The sequence below is a fragment of the Camelus bactrianus genome, chromosome 29 (assembly GCF_048773025.1).
Source record: "Camelus bactrianus isolate YW-2024 breed Bactrian camel chromosome 29, ASM4877302v1, whole genome shotgun sequence".
NCBI classification, from domain to species: domain Eukaryota; kingdom Metazoa; phylum Chordata; class Mammalia; order Artiodactyla; family Camelidae; genus Camelus; species Camelus bactrianus.
The window spans coordinates 14,680,316-14,694,869 of record NC_133567.1 but is presented as its reverse complement, the minus strand read 5'-3'; the positions used below and the strand labels follow the sequence as shown (position 1 = coordinate 14,694,869).

General features: G+C 43.1%; 1 protein-coding gene and 1 pseudogene across 2 annotated transcripts in view; one reads left to right on the top strand and one right to left on the bottom strand.

The window, feature by feature from the left end:
• KCNB2 (potassium voltage-gated channel subfamily B member 2) overlaps positions 1-14,554 on the bottom strand; it is a 370,558-nt gene that overhangs the window by 31,215 nt on the left and 324,789 nt on the right. The gene's annotated exons all lie outside the window — the stretch shown is intronic.
• Positions 2,318-3,599, top strand: LOC105066053 (eukaryotic translation initiation factor 3 subunit F pseudogene; annotated as a pseudogene).

The following is a 14,554-nucleotide window of genomic DNA, read 5'->3' as shown; positions in this document are numbered from 1 at the left end:
GAATAAGGGTAATTTCAAATTAACCCCTAATATTAAACAAATTAATATAATTTCTTTGCACGAGGTTTTGGAGGAGTTCATAAAATCTCATGGATTCGCTTCATCGATCTCCTGATTCAGAAATAGTTTCATGGGACCAGTTTCCAGCGTCCCTAGGGGATGTTTCCACCTACACGTCCATTGGTCTCTTTTGCCCTACAGACACTTGGAAAAAGAAACTCAGAATGTTGCCCTCTGTCCCACTTTCCTGCTTCAAATCCCTCTTGATTTTTCTGTTTCTATTAGTGTTGCCTTTATGTCCTTGTTCTAACCTGGGAATTAAAGATTTGTTCCACCAGCTCTAATATTCTGTGTCTGTATCTATGCTTATGTATAACGCTCCTCCCTTAAGCTCCACATCTAAGTCCTTAAATTCTATTCATTCATCTTTTAAGACCTTTTCTCCCCTCAATCCATCTCTTCTTCCCTTGTCCTCCCCCGCCCCCTGCCCTGTTAATTCAGTCCCTCAACTCTTCATTTTTAAACAATTGCACTAACCTCCTAATTCAATTACCTCTTGTCTTGCCCATTTCTTTCTGGGGATGAAATGGATGTGGGGGAAGCATGGATTCAAGGAGTAGAGAATGTTTTTGTTGTCCTTTTCTGTTTCACTCTCCCAGTGGCTTCTCCCTACTGTCTCAGAGATTTGTCATTTGTCTCATCTGTCCTGCTGTATTACAACTTCTAAAGGGTCAGGACAGATTGGATTGAGATCTGTTTTCTTTAGAGCTCCAAACACAATGCTTACGCTTTGGTGCTTAATAAATAAAATTTAATTAGTAGTATTCATGAATTTATTTTTAATATTCAATGCTACATCTCAATAGTTGGCTATATTCTCAATGCCAGTGTGCATATCTTCCATGAACTTGTTTTAAATTCTCCCAACTCTTCCCCAACACAGATGAAAACTATCCTTTTTGGGTCTCTGGATGCCTAAATCACTTTTGTATCACTCAACTGCACATGCAGGAAGGCAAATTCTCTTATTTTGACTCCAAATTCCACATTGAAACTAAAACCAAACAAAAGAATCTATTGCATCTCAACAACCCAACTGAGAACAATTTCTTCTAAAGCCATCAAGACTTTTCAATTATACATGGTGATGGCTAGGAAGTTTAGAAAGTTTGAGCAGGATCCAAAGTGTTTTAACTAATGAAATCAAAGCCAAAGGATGATACTGCCATCTCCCTGCAAAGATTTCTCCTCTCTTAAGCTCCATTTTCCTTCACCAATTTTCCTCATTTCTCCTTTCTGAATTCTTTCTCCTAGAAAAAACTTAGAAAAGCACAATTTTCAAAGTACAATTCCAACCTCAACAAACTGACATGGTATAGGAGAGAATTCAAACGATTACACATTCATTTTTGATGGAAGAACATCAAAGTAACATCTGAGTGCTCCAGAAGAGACAAGAATGTCTGATCTGGTCAGACCAGGTCCAAGTCCTGGAAGCTGCAGCCTGGATGGGAAGCATCTGTCTAGAGCCACCCTGAGACATCCAGAATGATGAGCATCTTGGTTCCCGGCTTCTGAGATGGGAGTGACTTGTGCAGGAACCTCTCTCTCACCTCCCCTTGGAATGCAAGTGTTCAAGTAAGGTCTTTTGACTTGAAATGAGAGTAATGCAGGGCTCCAGGCACCTGGCACCCAGCCTGGTGTTTGCTTCACCCAAGCAGAGCTGACTAATGCAGGACCCTAAAATGTAGCTTGGAATTCCTATAAGGGAGAATGGAGATCCTGTGCTTGAATTGCTTATAAATAGTTGGAGACATCTGATTTTTTTCTTTTAAAAATGTAATATCCTGAATGGAAGATTCTGTATCTAACTTAAATACTGCCCACGACCAATATATTTCAAATAATGGGGGGGTGGGGTGGGAATCACCGTCATTCTTAAAAGAAGTGATAGAAATCTACAAAGTGAAGCTTGTTCTCACCAGTAGGTGTCCCTGTTCCATCATGCTCTTCCCCAAACTCCTGGAAGCAGAGACGTTACATAAAAGGCATCTTTGCTTTAGAAATCGTATACTTTGAAGGCAAGATAAAAAGTGACTTCTCTTTTTATTTATATTCACTTGGCCTTCCTTTGCAGCTTAGTTGCTGATCATGTTGGAGGGCTTTTTCAAGATAAGCCCCCTTCTCACTCTTGGGCACTTAAATTAGCCTTGTTGCTCGGCTTCCTCTCCTTTAAATCACTGGTGTGTTTCTGAGCAAAACAGCAATAACTAAGTTTCTAGGTATATGAGGCTGCTCAGGTCAGACTCGCTTTCTCGACAAGATGGCTACACCGGCAGTTTCGGTGAGCGCTCCTCCCGCCAGTCCAGCCCCAGCCCCGGCTGCGGCCACAACCCCAGTCCTGACTCCGGCCCCGGCCCCAGCCCCAGCCTCAGCTCCAGCGCCAGCGCCAGCGCCTGCGCCGGCTGCAGCGCCCGTTGCAGCCCCGTCGCCGGCTCCAGCCTCAGCCTCTGACCCGGCGGCAGCAGCGGCTGGGACTGCGGCTCCGGGCCAGACCCCAGCCTCAGCGCCAGCCCCAGCGCAGACGCCGGCACAGTCGCTGCCTAGTCCTGCCCTCCCAGGCGCCTTCCCCGGCGGCCGCGTGGTCCGGCTGCACCCGTCATTTTGGCCTCCATCGTGGACAGCTACGAGCGACGCAACGAGGGCGCCGCCCGAGTTATCGGGACCCTGCTGGGAACCGTCGACAAGCACTCAGTGGAAGTCACCAATTGCTTTTCAGTGCCGCACAATGAGTCAGAAGATGAGGTGGCTGTTGACATGGAATTTGCTAAGAACATGAATGAACTGCACAAGAAAGTCTCTCCAAATGAGCTCATCCTGGGCTGGTATGCCACGGGCCATGACATCACAGAGCACTCTGTGCTGATCCATGAGTACTACAGCCGGGAAGCCCCCAGCCCCATCCACCTCACTGTGGACACGAGCCTCCAGAACGGCCGCATGAGCATCAAGGCCTATGTCAGCACTTTAATGGGTGTTCCTGGGAGGACCATGGGGTGATGTTCACACCGCTGATAGTGAAATATGAACGCATCGGAGTTGACCTGGTCATGAAGACCTGTTTTAGCCCCAACCGGGTGATCGGCCTCTCCAGTGACTTGCAGCAGGTGGGCGGGGCATCGGCCCGCATCCGGGACGCCCTCAGCACGGTGCTGCAGTATGCAGAGGACGTGCTGTCTGGAAAGGTGTCTGCTGACAATACCGTGGGCCGCTTCTTGATGAGTCTGGTTAACCAAGTCCCCAAAATAGTTCCCGAGGACTTCGAGACCATGCTCAACAGCAACATCAACGACCTGCTGATGGTGACCTACGTGGCCAATCTCACACAGTCACAAATTGCCCTCAATGAGAAACTTGTAAACATGTGAATGGGCCCCAGGCAGCACTCCTGCCAGCCTGGGCCCCAGCCCACCCTGGGACTCAGAATGGAGTGAAGGAGAAATGGTTTCTTTGTGGTTTGAGTCACACTGAGTCAGTCAACTGCTTGTGACTCTAAATAAACATAGCCTACCTTTTGTAAATGAAAAAAAAAAAAAAAAAAAAAAAAGGTCAGACTCTTCTCCTAAACATTGATTCCCTTGCCTACAAAATAAAACCCTGAATTAAGTGTCCTCTGGAGTTCTCTATTATAATAGTGTTATATATAATGTATATAAATAACATAACGTAAATAATACATGTAATATATAATAGTGTTATCTATAATAGTGTTATACATAGCCTCTGTCTCCAGACTATCTGGGTTTAAATCCTCGCTGTGCTTCTTATTACTGGACTGATCTTCCTTGAGCTACTTATTTATTTTGTGCTTCAGTTTCCTCATATATAAAAGGCGGATAATGATAATCCTAGTACTACGTGATAAAGTTGTTATAAGAATAAATATCACATCTAAAGTGGCTAGAACACTGCGTGGCATGTGACAGGCTATATAAATATCTTCTATGCATACAGGATATATACATCTTTTATATATACAGGATATGAAGACTACAAAATAAAAATACATTTATATGAAAAATAAAAGCTGTTCCCATGTTGGCATAGTTGAACTGAGTTAATAAGGTTACTGGAGGGCATGTGTCCACCTTCTTTGTGACTTGTCTCTCAGAGGCTATGGATGCTGGAATAATGAAATCGTAAATACTGTGGAGGTTTTCCCTGAGCTAGGTTCTTTTGACCACCTGATGTATTTCCATGAGAGGGGAGAGGCACAAGCCACCTCCCATCCACCACAACCAAGGAAGATCCTTTCCATGTGAAGCTGGGTTTCATGGCTTGAGCTGTTACAGATAAAACTTGAGAAGTGGGGAAAGTGAAACATACCAAGAGACTATATCAGTGGGAAAGTGACTCACCATGAAGATGCACAAACATTTTCATGGAAGAGCCCAGAAGCTATCCTGACTTCCCAAGTAAGTTTTAGTGGGGACGTAAACTAAACAGAGGGAGATGTGTGCATGTGGCAACTGAGCATTTACATGCATCAGCTTATGCTGGTGGCAAACTCATTTGAAAGTGGGAACAATTATCATCCTTAGTTTACAGAAAGGAAAAGGAAAGACAAAAGGTTAAGGTTAAGGGCCAAGCACAGGGCTAAATATCTGACATAGTTAATTCACATTGTCTCCCCACTACACTGCCGCTGATACTACTGTTGTCCTCGTGACACAAAGTGGGAAATGGAGGCACAGAAAGATGAACTAAATTGCCCATAGCTGGTAAATGGCAGAGGCAGGATTTGAATCCAGCCAATCTGGCTCCAGAGACTGGTCTGGAAAAGAAGGCACTCGTGCAGTGATTCTCAAACTTGGGAACATACAGTAAGAACCACCTGCTGCAAGTCATCCCACTGAAACGATGCTGAGAATGGGACTACCTGGAAAACCGTGGCTCAGAAGGCAGTGCTGGCTAATGAGAAGGGACCAGGCTCTAGTTTGACCAGTGATGCTTGTCTGAAAACGAATCACTTGGTACCTCAGTCCTCTTGTCTGTTCAAGGCTATTTCCAGGTGAAAGGCTTTGAGCAGTGTGTGTCGGTGTATAAGTGTGTTTGTGAGTGTATGCCTCTGTCTGTGTGTATGTGAGTGTGTGCATGTGTTTGGAGGGAATAATGCTTGTTTGGTTTGTGAGTAAAGGTCCTAACATGGATCACGTGCAATGTCCACACGCAAGGATAAGTAAATTCCGAGTGCCAACCCCAAATCCGGGCGTTCTCTCTGTTAGTGCTGCTGGGAGTGCAAGGCTGGCCTCGAATCCGCAAAAGTCATTGAGAAGACCCTGCGGTGGAGCTGAGAGATGTAGGCTCTTGCCAGAGTTCCTGCTCAGTAGAGATCTTACAGTGCTCTACATGGGAAAATGAATTCTCCAAGTGAACATGCACACAATGCAGAAAATTGCTACTGATGCTACAGAGAGTTTAATTTCTTTCCAAAACAGCCTTGAGAACAGAATGAACACATTAGGCCTGGATGGTGTACTCAAGACGTCTCCTCTATAGGGAATGCCTTGAGAATGATTATTTTCCCTTTCCTTCGCCAGTGCCTGGCAATGCTCGATGAAAAGCTAGAATGGGGTGCCTGTATCCAGGGCCAGAAGGTCTTTTTATTACACACTGAATCAGAGCCTTGAGGCAAAATCAAATTTTTACAATCAGAAAAGATTTTTAATTTTCTCTTATGCCTCTGCCTTGTGCCATTTTTTTTTAACTCAACAAAGTGTTCGCATACTAAATAGAGATCTGTATCTAGCAACTTCTCTCAACCGGCCGTAATCTGCTTTTGCCCCTGCCCTTCTACTGAAACGGTTGTCTCGGGGGTCGCTGATCCTACTTGTCCCCGAATCCAATGTCACTACACAGCCCTTACCTTTCTCGACCCGTTGCTAGGAATTTACCCAACTGACCACCTCCCGTTCTGGAAACCTTCTCTTCCCTTCACTTCCATGATGTCACAGCACTGCCTGCATTTTCCCTTTACCTCCCTGGTTACTTCTCTATCTCCACTGTGTATGTCCTTATGTAACCCTTCAACGTTGGTGTTTTTTTATACACGCCTCTTTCCCTTCATTATTTTTTCCAGTGGTTCCCAGTACCATCTGTACACTGGTGCTCAAATCTACATTTCCAGGCTAGATGATCCTGCTACACAACCAGTGAGGATTTACTGAGGCCAAGCATGATTTCATTTATTTCTCCCAACATCCTATGAAGAAGGTCAGACCGTTATTCCAGCTTATGATGGAGAAACAGGCTTAGGAATGTAATGTCCAAGCTTACGCAGCTCATCAGTGACTTGAACTGACATCTCCCGTGACTCAAAAGCCCATGTTGCTATACTGGATGCCAACCTGTGATCAGGTCACAGCAGATCACCCAGAGCAGTCACAAAGACTGCTGGCATCACTCTCCTTAGTTCCAGACCCACTGACCCAACTGACAGCTGAGCGTTTCCCCTGGCTTGTCCCATGGGTACTTTTTACCTAACCTATCTCAAGCTGAACTCACCATCTCTCCTCTATCAACACCTAAATTCCTCTTGTGTGTGTCCCGCACAGTCAAAGGCCCTGCTGTCCCACAGTGATGCCAGCATCCTCAACACCTTGTCTCTTCTTCCCTCCTCACCTGATCAGTCCTTGAAGCCTGACAAATCCACCTCTTCAATACCTCTCTTACCTATTCATTACTCTCCACCTCTCTGCTACTCCCCGAGTGCGGGCCACCATCACCTCATCCAGATGAATGCCATCAGCCTTGGAACTGGCTTTCCTCCACAGGCCCTGCTCCTCCTGAGTGTACTGGGAGGGAACCAATTAGCTTTCCAGAATGCAAAGCGCATCTCCCATTGCCCTCAACACAGAGCTCAATTCCTGACGTGGATTACAGGGCACTGCATGATCTTGCCCCTGCTTCACTCTGCAGGCTCTCCCTCACCTCCTGCCCCTTTTGTCCCATCTACCGCTTCCCTCCCATGCTCCGTGCTCTAGAATTGGGCTTGCTCCCTCCCACATGCTGTGTTCTCTCTTGTTAGGAGTCCGTGCATGTGCTGGTCCCTTTGCTAGGTACGTTCTCCTATGACTTCTCCGATTGACTCTTCTTCTCCGTTGGTTCCCAGCTTAGATCACACGTCCTCTGGGACCAGGCTGGGTGCTGCTCCGTGTGCCCACAGCCCTCTGTGCCTTTTCCGTCAGAACCCTTGCCACACTGAGCTGCACATGCTCACTTGCTGCTGTTTTGCTCATTAGTCCCTAAGCTTTGCAAGGACAGTGGCCACATCCACGCCCAGCTTTCTAATCCTTCTCTCCCCACTCCCTGATATACGGCCTGTGCTTAATAAATGTTGGTTAACTGTCTGACTAAACACGGAGTTTTGACCTTCCTGAAACTCTGAGATACGGCCAGGAGGACACAGAGCAAACTGTCATCCTGCTGGTCGTGCCACATGTGTCAAGCCCAAGTTGGGATCAGCCCCTGGCTCAGGGGTCTTTTTGCCATCTGGGTCCCTACTCTCTCTACAGGAGGAGACCATTCTCTGGAGGGTGTTCCTTGTAGAGCTTTTTTAATCTTCTAAGAAAGGGTGGGGATGTCTGGATTCTGTGACTCAGTGCCTCGACTCCTGCTGTTCTGCAGCTGTTGCCTTTGTATAAACCTCCTCATCCGAGACCCGGGCCATGGCAGCACCTCCCTGCTCTTCCTGCCAACGGACTCCTTCCTCCTCTCCCAGGCTGTCCTCCATCCTGCTACCTTGGGGAGCTTCCTGAAACACTAACCTCATCATTGTTTCGACATCTTTGTTAGCTTCTCTTCTACAAGATGATGATGAAACACCTCCACAAAGCTGTTTATAGTTTTGCCCCAAACCTATTTTTCCACACATAGCTATGCTTATTTCCCTATAATATGTAAGGAGCTCTTAGAGGGAAGAAACCATGCTTCAATGCATCAATCCATCCATTCATCACCCACCAATCAATTCACCAATGAACGGAGTGTTGCTGTGTGCCAGGCACTGGGATAAATTGGCAAGCAAAACTAGACATGGTTCCTGTTCTCAACTGGGGAGACTGGCATTAGTAAAATAATCAGTAAGTGAGTTTATTTATGAACAAATACATTCTGTAAGGAAAAGGCTGAGGTCTATACAACAAAGAAGACTGATCTAGACTGTGGGTCAGGGATGCTTCTCGGAGGAAGTGATGGTTGACATAAAGGATAAGGAGGAGTAGAGCAGGTGTAGAATGAAAAGAAAAGTCTATATTCTTTCAGTGGTCAGTGCTCTCCTTCAGTGCCTACACAGCAGAGATGTTCAATAAATAGTTGTTGAATGAATCAGGAATGGTGGGAAAAAACACCCACAGAAAAGTCAGCTTAGACCCAGATGTGCCGGAGGAAGAGGTGAGCACAGTCTCAGTTCAAGTGGAGGGTGACAGTTCCTGCAGACAGTTGTACAAGGACCAGTGTCTTAGGAGGCTGGGGAAAAAATTAGTTCTCTACCTCAACTCAAAAAGAAAGGAAAAAATGAACTGGAAGTTAAATGTAAGAACTGATTAATTCCAGATGTAAACCTTATCATATAATATTCAGCGGATACCAAGGCTAATTTTTCAATTTGTCCACTGGTTCACAGACAGTGGGGGTGGCACCCCAGACTAGCCCTAAATCTAAATTACTAAATATACTGGCACATAGGCAGAGAGGCACTGATGCTTCCAGGACCTACCTCTGTCATAGTATGACTCTGAAGTCTTTTAAATGCAGCTTTGATTTTCTATTTGCAAACATTGTATGTGTGTGTGTGTTCAGAGAATCCCAAATGGGTTCCTGTATCCCTCCAGGTCAAATTCTTCTTTTAAGTTTGTGTGAAGCCTTCAGGCAGGGACTTCAAGTAGAGTCTGCTCTGCCCGACAGATTCTGTGTCTTGGATTGATTTTATCTGCTCAATCCACCTTCCACATTGCATAAAGTACAGTTTTCTCTTTAAAAAAATATTAGTTTCTGAGTATTGTAACTTGGTTTTATTTGTTGAGGATACCTCATGGTTGGTTAATTCTTTGTAAATAAAAGTAGCAAGGAACACATACTTATCAGCAAGTACCTATTTTTACTTCCAAGCAAACAAACATTGATTTGCTCCTCTGCTATTAATGGAAGCATTCTTATGGTGGTACTGATTGTACCACGGCTCGGGTTAGAATATGAGGAGATACATCTCTGTAATCACAGACACCCACAGCCATAATTGCCCTGTGCGTCCTTCAAGGACAGGTAATATGAGGTCACAACTGGTAGCTCTGGTGGCAAAAGTGTGATATTTATAATGGAAGACTTAACATTAATTAGAAAGCAATCAGATGACAAGGCAGCCTTTGCTGTCGGGAAAGATATATTTTAAAAAGTCAAAACATTGTGAGTCACTCTCTTACAATGCAATTCTCTATTTTGGCTCCACCTCGTTAATTTGCAAACCAACTTCTACTCTAAGAGGGGAAATGACTTTTACATAAAATCACTGAGGCAGCTTTCTTTTACTATTTAGTTTGAATTCTATAGCATATCTTTTAAACTCTTTTGAAACTACTGAATATTTCACTTGTAAAGAAACTGAAATAAATCCTTTTTCTAGATTATAAATTCTCATGTTTAATTTTACCTAATCCTAGGACTAATGGAGATGATCCAAATCTCTTCCTGGAAATGCTTAAGATACTAGCTGGAATCGTACGATCTAAAGGGGAATAAAAAGCAAAAGATTCATTGGTTTCTTAAAATAGGAGGCTTAGGTTAAAAACTGTAAAAGGCTTAAGAAATTAAGGCATCAGAAATGAATATTCTTTAGTGGAAAAGAAAGAGCAAAAGGCATAATGCCAGGTTCTCACTTTGCTTTGTATTTTTTTCCTTCCTAAAGCTTCTTCAAATATAGCGAATAGTTGAACTTATATGCAGAAATGAAGCCTAAGATATTCATGTGAAAGTGAACATGGCAGTTCCAGGGCTGGCTGACAACTTAAAAGCATCAAGGGAAGAAGAGAGAAAATTGAACAGTGGCTTGCTTCTGATGATGGGGGAGAAAGGCCTGCTCAGGGTAGATCTGACCCTGAATTGTCCCTACTATGGGCAGTGGCCCTGAGGGATTCTACATCACCGTGGATTTGCTTCTGAAATAACTTATATTCATTCCTGATGGTCTGGTGGCTTTTGGTGAGCACAGCATTGTGCATGAGTTCTGGACTGATAACCAGTTTTCCTAAGGTTCTTGGTGGGTTCCAGGTTAAAGTAGGGCTGTTGCAACAGACTTCAGGGATCTGACTGAAGGCCCTTTTGCTAGAAGCAAGCCTGCCTCACATACAGAGCAGTTGAAATGCTCCCATTTCTGATGACTAGTCAGTGGTGTTGCAATGCCCATGCTCCTGGGCAATCAGCAAATATGCACAGCAGAGGACTGTGGTCAACATCCCTGAGTGGTCCCTCTACTCTGCAGAGATATCATCATTCTTCTTTTGCTGAAAGCCTTTTTCCTTATAAAAATGGCTTACATCATTAACATTCACTGAACTTTCTAATCTGCTTATAGCTTTAGCACACAAATATTTCCCTAAGGACCTAAATTTTATCTTTATTTTTTGCAATTACACTTCCAGTGTCATTCTTTAAGTCCCATCTGAATGGCTCAAGGGAAGCAGAGAACAGTAGAATCCTGTTAATTGGGAACCTTTCAGGGTGGCGAGCCTGGAGGGAGAAGGAGAGGAGAGAACTCTCCAGAAGGTTCGAAGTGTGCCTTTCATCAGTCTGCAGTGAGCTTTAAAAATATACCACTATCTTCATTTTCAGAGGCCAAGCTTACTTCATAAGAGTTTTTGAGAAACTTTTAAAGATATTGATTCTTAGGTCTTTTAAATAAACCATTTGATAGATCTAGTTGTCAAAAACCCATTGAAAGTGAGATTGATACTTGGCAGGTGTTTCATGGTTAAAAGACAATCAGTCATGTGTGGTTCTCCAGACCTTGCGGAAGAGTTCAGAGTTGCCTCCCATCCACCCATCCATCCATCATCCATTATCCATTCATTCACCCATCCAGTGTTTATCTCTGAACAAGGTACAAGGAATACAAAAGTGAATAGGACAGGTTCCTGTCCCCTAGGTGTTCTATTCTGGTGAGAGAAAAGGGAGGAAGGAAAGGATGGAGGAGGGAAGGAGGTAAGGGGTAAGAGGTAAGGGAGGCATTGGAGCTAAAGATTACCATACAGTGCAATACATTTTAAAATATAAGTTCACATAAAGTGCTATGGGAGCACCAATAAAGAACAATAAAGAAGCTTTTTACATTTTTGAAACACCAAAGCTACTTAGAGGCAGCCAGATAAGCTAATTTAATTTGCATCTTAGTTTCTTTCTCTTGTCTAATTGTTAAAGAACTTTGAAATGTCCAAGACTGAAAAATGGGGAGAGATCAACATTACACAGAAAGTGGACAATCCACTTTGGTTAACTGAATTGCAAAGAGTCTAAAATTCTCTATATACACTTAAAAATAGCATTTTAAGTTGTGCATCTTAGCAATGCTATACTTACCTGTAAGCACATCAATATTGAATAAAAATAATTGGTAATGTAGCCAACTTCTGTATACAAAAGCAAATCATTTAGATAAAAATAGAGCTGAAAATGGAAAAAAATGGCATAAAGATAAAAAATGAGAAATGGGAATATTTCAGTTACTCCCTGCTTTTCAGCACTTAAAAAAATAACCTAGGGACCTATTTTCACTTTAACTGCTCATATGGGATTTGGTCTGATTTGAACTGTGGTTATTTGTTATATTTCCACGTGGTGGTATCTCCCCTAGGCGCACGTAAGTATCTCAAGGCCAAAGAGCTGTGTCTTAGCCATCCAAGTACTACATAAAATGAAGTTTTTGTTGTATAAAGAAATATATTTTTCATTCCTATACTAGATAAAAAGGGAAACTCATATGTAATTAACCAGATCAAGAAAGCAAGATCTGGCTTCTTAGATGTCTAACTTTCATGGGGAAGATCATCTTTTCAGAGACAACCTTTGATTTAGGATCATGGGATATTTGAGAGGTGTTTCCATCATTTTGAATCTCTGTGGCAAGAAATTGGCATGATTTCCCATAAGTTGTTTTAAAAGGTCAATTCAAGAGTTTCAGTATTTGCCTTCAAAACAATTTGAAGCCAAAATAGTTTCAGACTAGATGTTTGAATACAAGTAGAATTTTTACTTTCTAACTTACATCAATTTCCATAGTCAGAGAGACACCTGAATTTTAGAGTTAGTTATAGAAATGAATGAAGAGATTATCCAAAACCATTTCTTATGAAGAAAGAGGAGACGCTTGTCAAAGATCACAGGTAACCAGCAACAATACTGGGACTTTACAAAACTCTGATTTCCCAATTTTCCCTTATACATCTTTCTACTACATATGTCTTCACATATGGAGAAAAATAAGATACAGAGGAAGAAATATGCCAATTTCCCTTACTAGTCAGCCATCAGAGATAAAACTTTGCACAAATCAGTAATACGACCGCGAATACTAACAGTAGATATCACTAGTGTCCCTAAACCGTATTATCTCCTAAAAGCTGATATGTCTTTTCTACAGCAGTCGGGTATTTTATTCACTTGTTCATTTAACAATTATTTTATGAACTCCAACTATGTGTTAGGATATAGGCCCTCTCAGAGTGAAATAATAGTAGACATTCCCTCTACTAATTGAATAATTTGGTCAACTCTAGCCCTATCTCAGGGGGACTCCAATGTCCCTTCTAATGCCCTTGCCTCTAAGCTTCTCAACGTTCTTAACTTCAGTTCCCTTCCAAGTCAGCTGTTGACCCCCATGGCCCCATGAGGACCTTGCTATCACCTGGTACTGCTCCATATCTGAAGTCTCAAACTCTAAAATTCCACAGTCTGATCAAGGCTTCATAGCCATCTAGCTTTCCCATTATGCTACTCCCAAACCCCGATCTTTGACTCTTCATCGTGGACTTCTGTTGCTTAACTCCTTCTCCATTAGACCCTCCTTAGCTTCATTTCCTCCATCCAGCCTAGAATCCATTCTCTTGACAAATACCTTCAATTCCATTGATGCCCTAACTATGCCACCCCAACCTTGCCATAGATTTAGCCAACCATTTGTGTTTTTAGAGCCCTGTACTTGGTCCATGAATCACTGCTGAAGAAATTTGCCTGACCATGCTGACTGATGCAAGGAGAAACTCAAAGACCACAGTCTAGACTGAGCCCCGTGAACTGCTGATAAGTTCCATCCTACCCTGTTGCTCACTTCAGCTATTTGGAGACTTCCCTGCTCCCCTCTAGACACCAACTCTACACTTACCACTGCCTCTATTACTGATGACCTTGTTTTCCATTTCAACAGAAAGTGGAAGCCCCAGACTTGAAGTATCTCAAATTCCTATTCTGCTTTTCTAACATAACATCATCTGCACTCGATTTTCTCTGCTGATGGGAACGCAAAATGGCACAACCTCTATGGAAGGTGATTTGGCAGCACCCAGCAAGAGTGCATATACCTTGAATCAGAAAATCCACTTCTAGGAATCTATCTGAAAGACAAAATGGCAAAAACACAAAGTGACCTACTCACAAAGCTATTAATTCTAACACTGTAAGAAGAAAAGATTGGAAACAGCCCAAATGTCTTTCAGTACCATAAACAAAGGCACATCCACGATGGAGTATGTGTGGTTGTTAAAAAGAAATGGAGACTATTATGGAGTGGTCTTCAGTAGTCATTCAGTGAAAAAGGCGAAGTGTAGAAGAAAGTTGTAATATGCTACCTTTGATGTAAAAAAGGTGGTTAGGATAGGAATCTATGTACATATTTGCTTATATTTTCAGAAAGAACAGTGTGTGGCTGCCTGGTTCTTACACACTGACTATTGCCTGGATGTCCCCAGGGAAGGATTCTGCCTCTTTTTTGGAAACCTGGTTACTGTTTATTGCCAATCATTTGCTAAAATGCATCTGAGATGGGCATTCCCCTTGGACATTGTGCCATGCCTTCCTCACTGCATACCAGAGCTATCCCCTGTAGCAGGCATCTGTGCCTCTCCTACCACATTCCAGATCTCTATCCTTGCTTGGCTGGCTCTCTGGATTCCTACAACCCTCTCCCACCTACCGCTTCCAGACTAGAGACAATGTAAAGGGCCAAAACAATGAAATAAATGATGGCTTCAAACACAGCTTATTGGCATTCAGGACTACTGAAATTACTGCTTAAAAATGGAATCTATGCTTTGCTGTTTCTTGTACTTAAGCACAAATGTCCTCAGCTAAAGCAATTGGCCTTCAGTTGGGCAAATCATCTTCCTGGAGCAAAAAAGATAAACTAAGTGGACGGACTTTCACTTGGAGAAGTCTGTAAATTAAAGAAGGTCTAGAATGAATGTATCAGAGGCCAAGCTCATTGCTATGTATCAGAAAAACCTTTAGAATT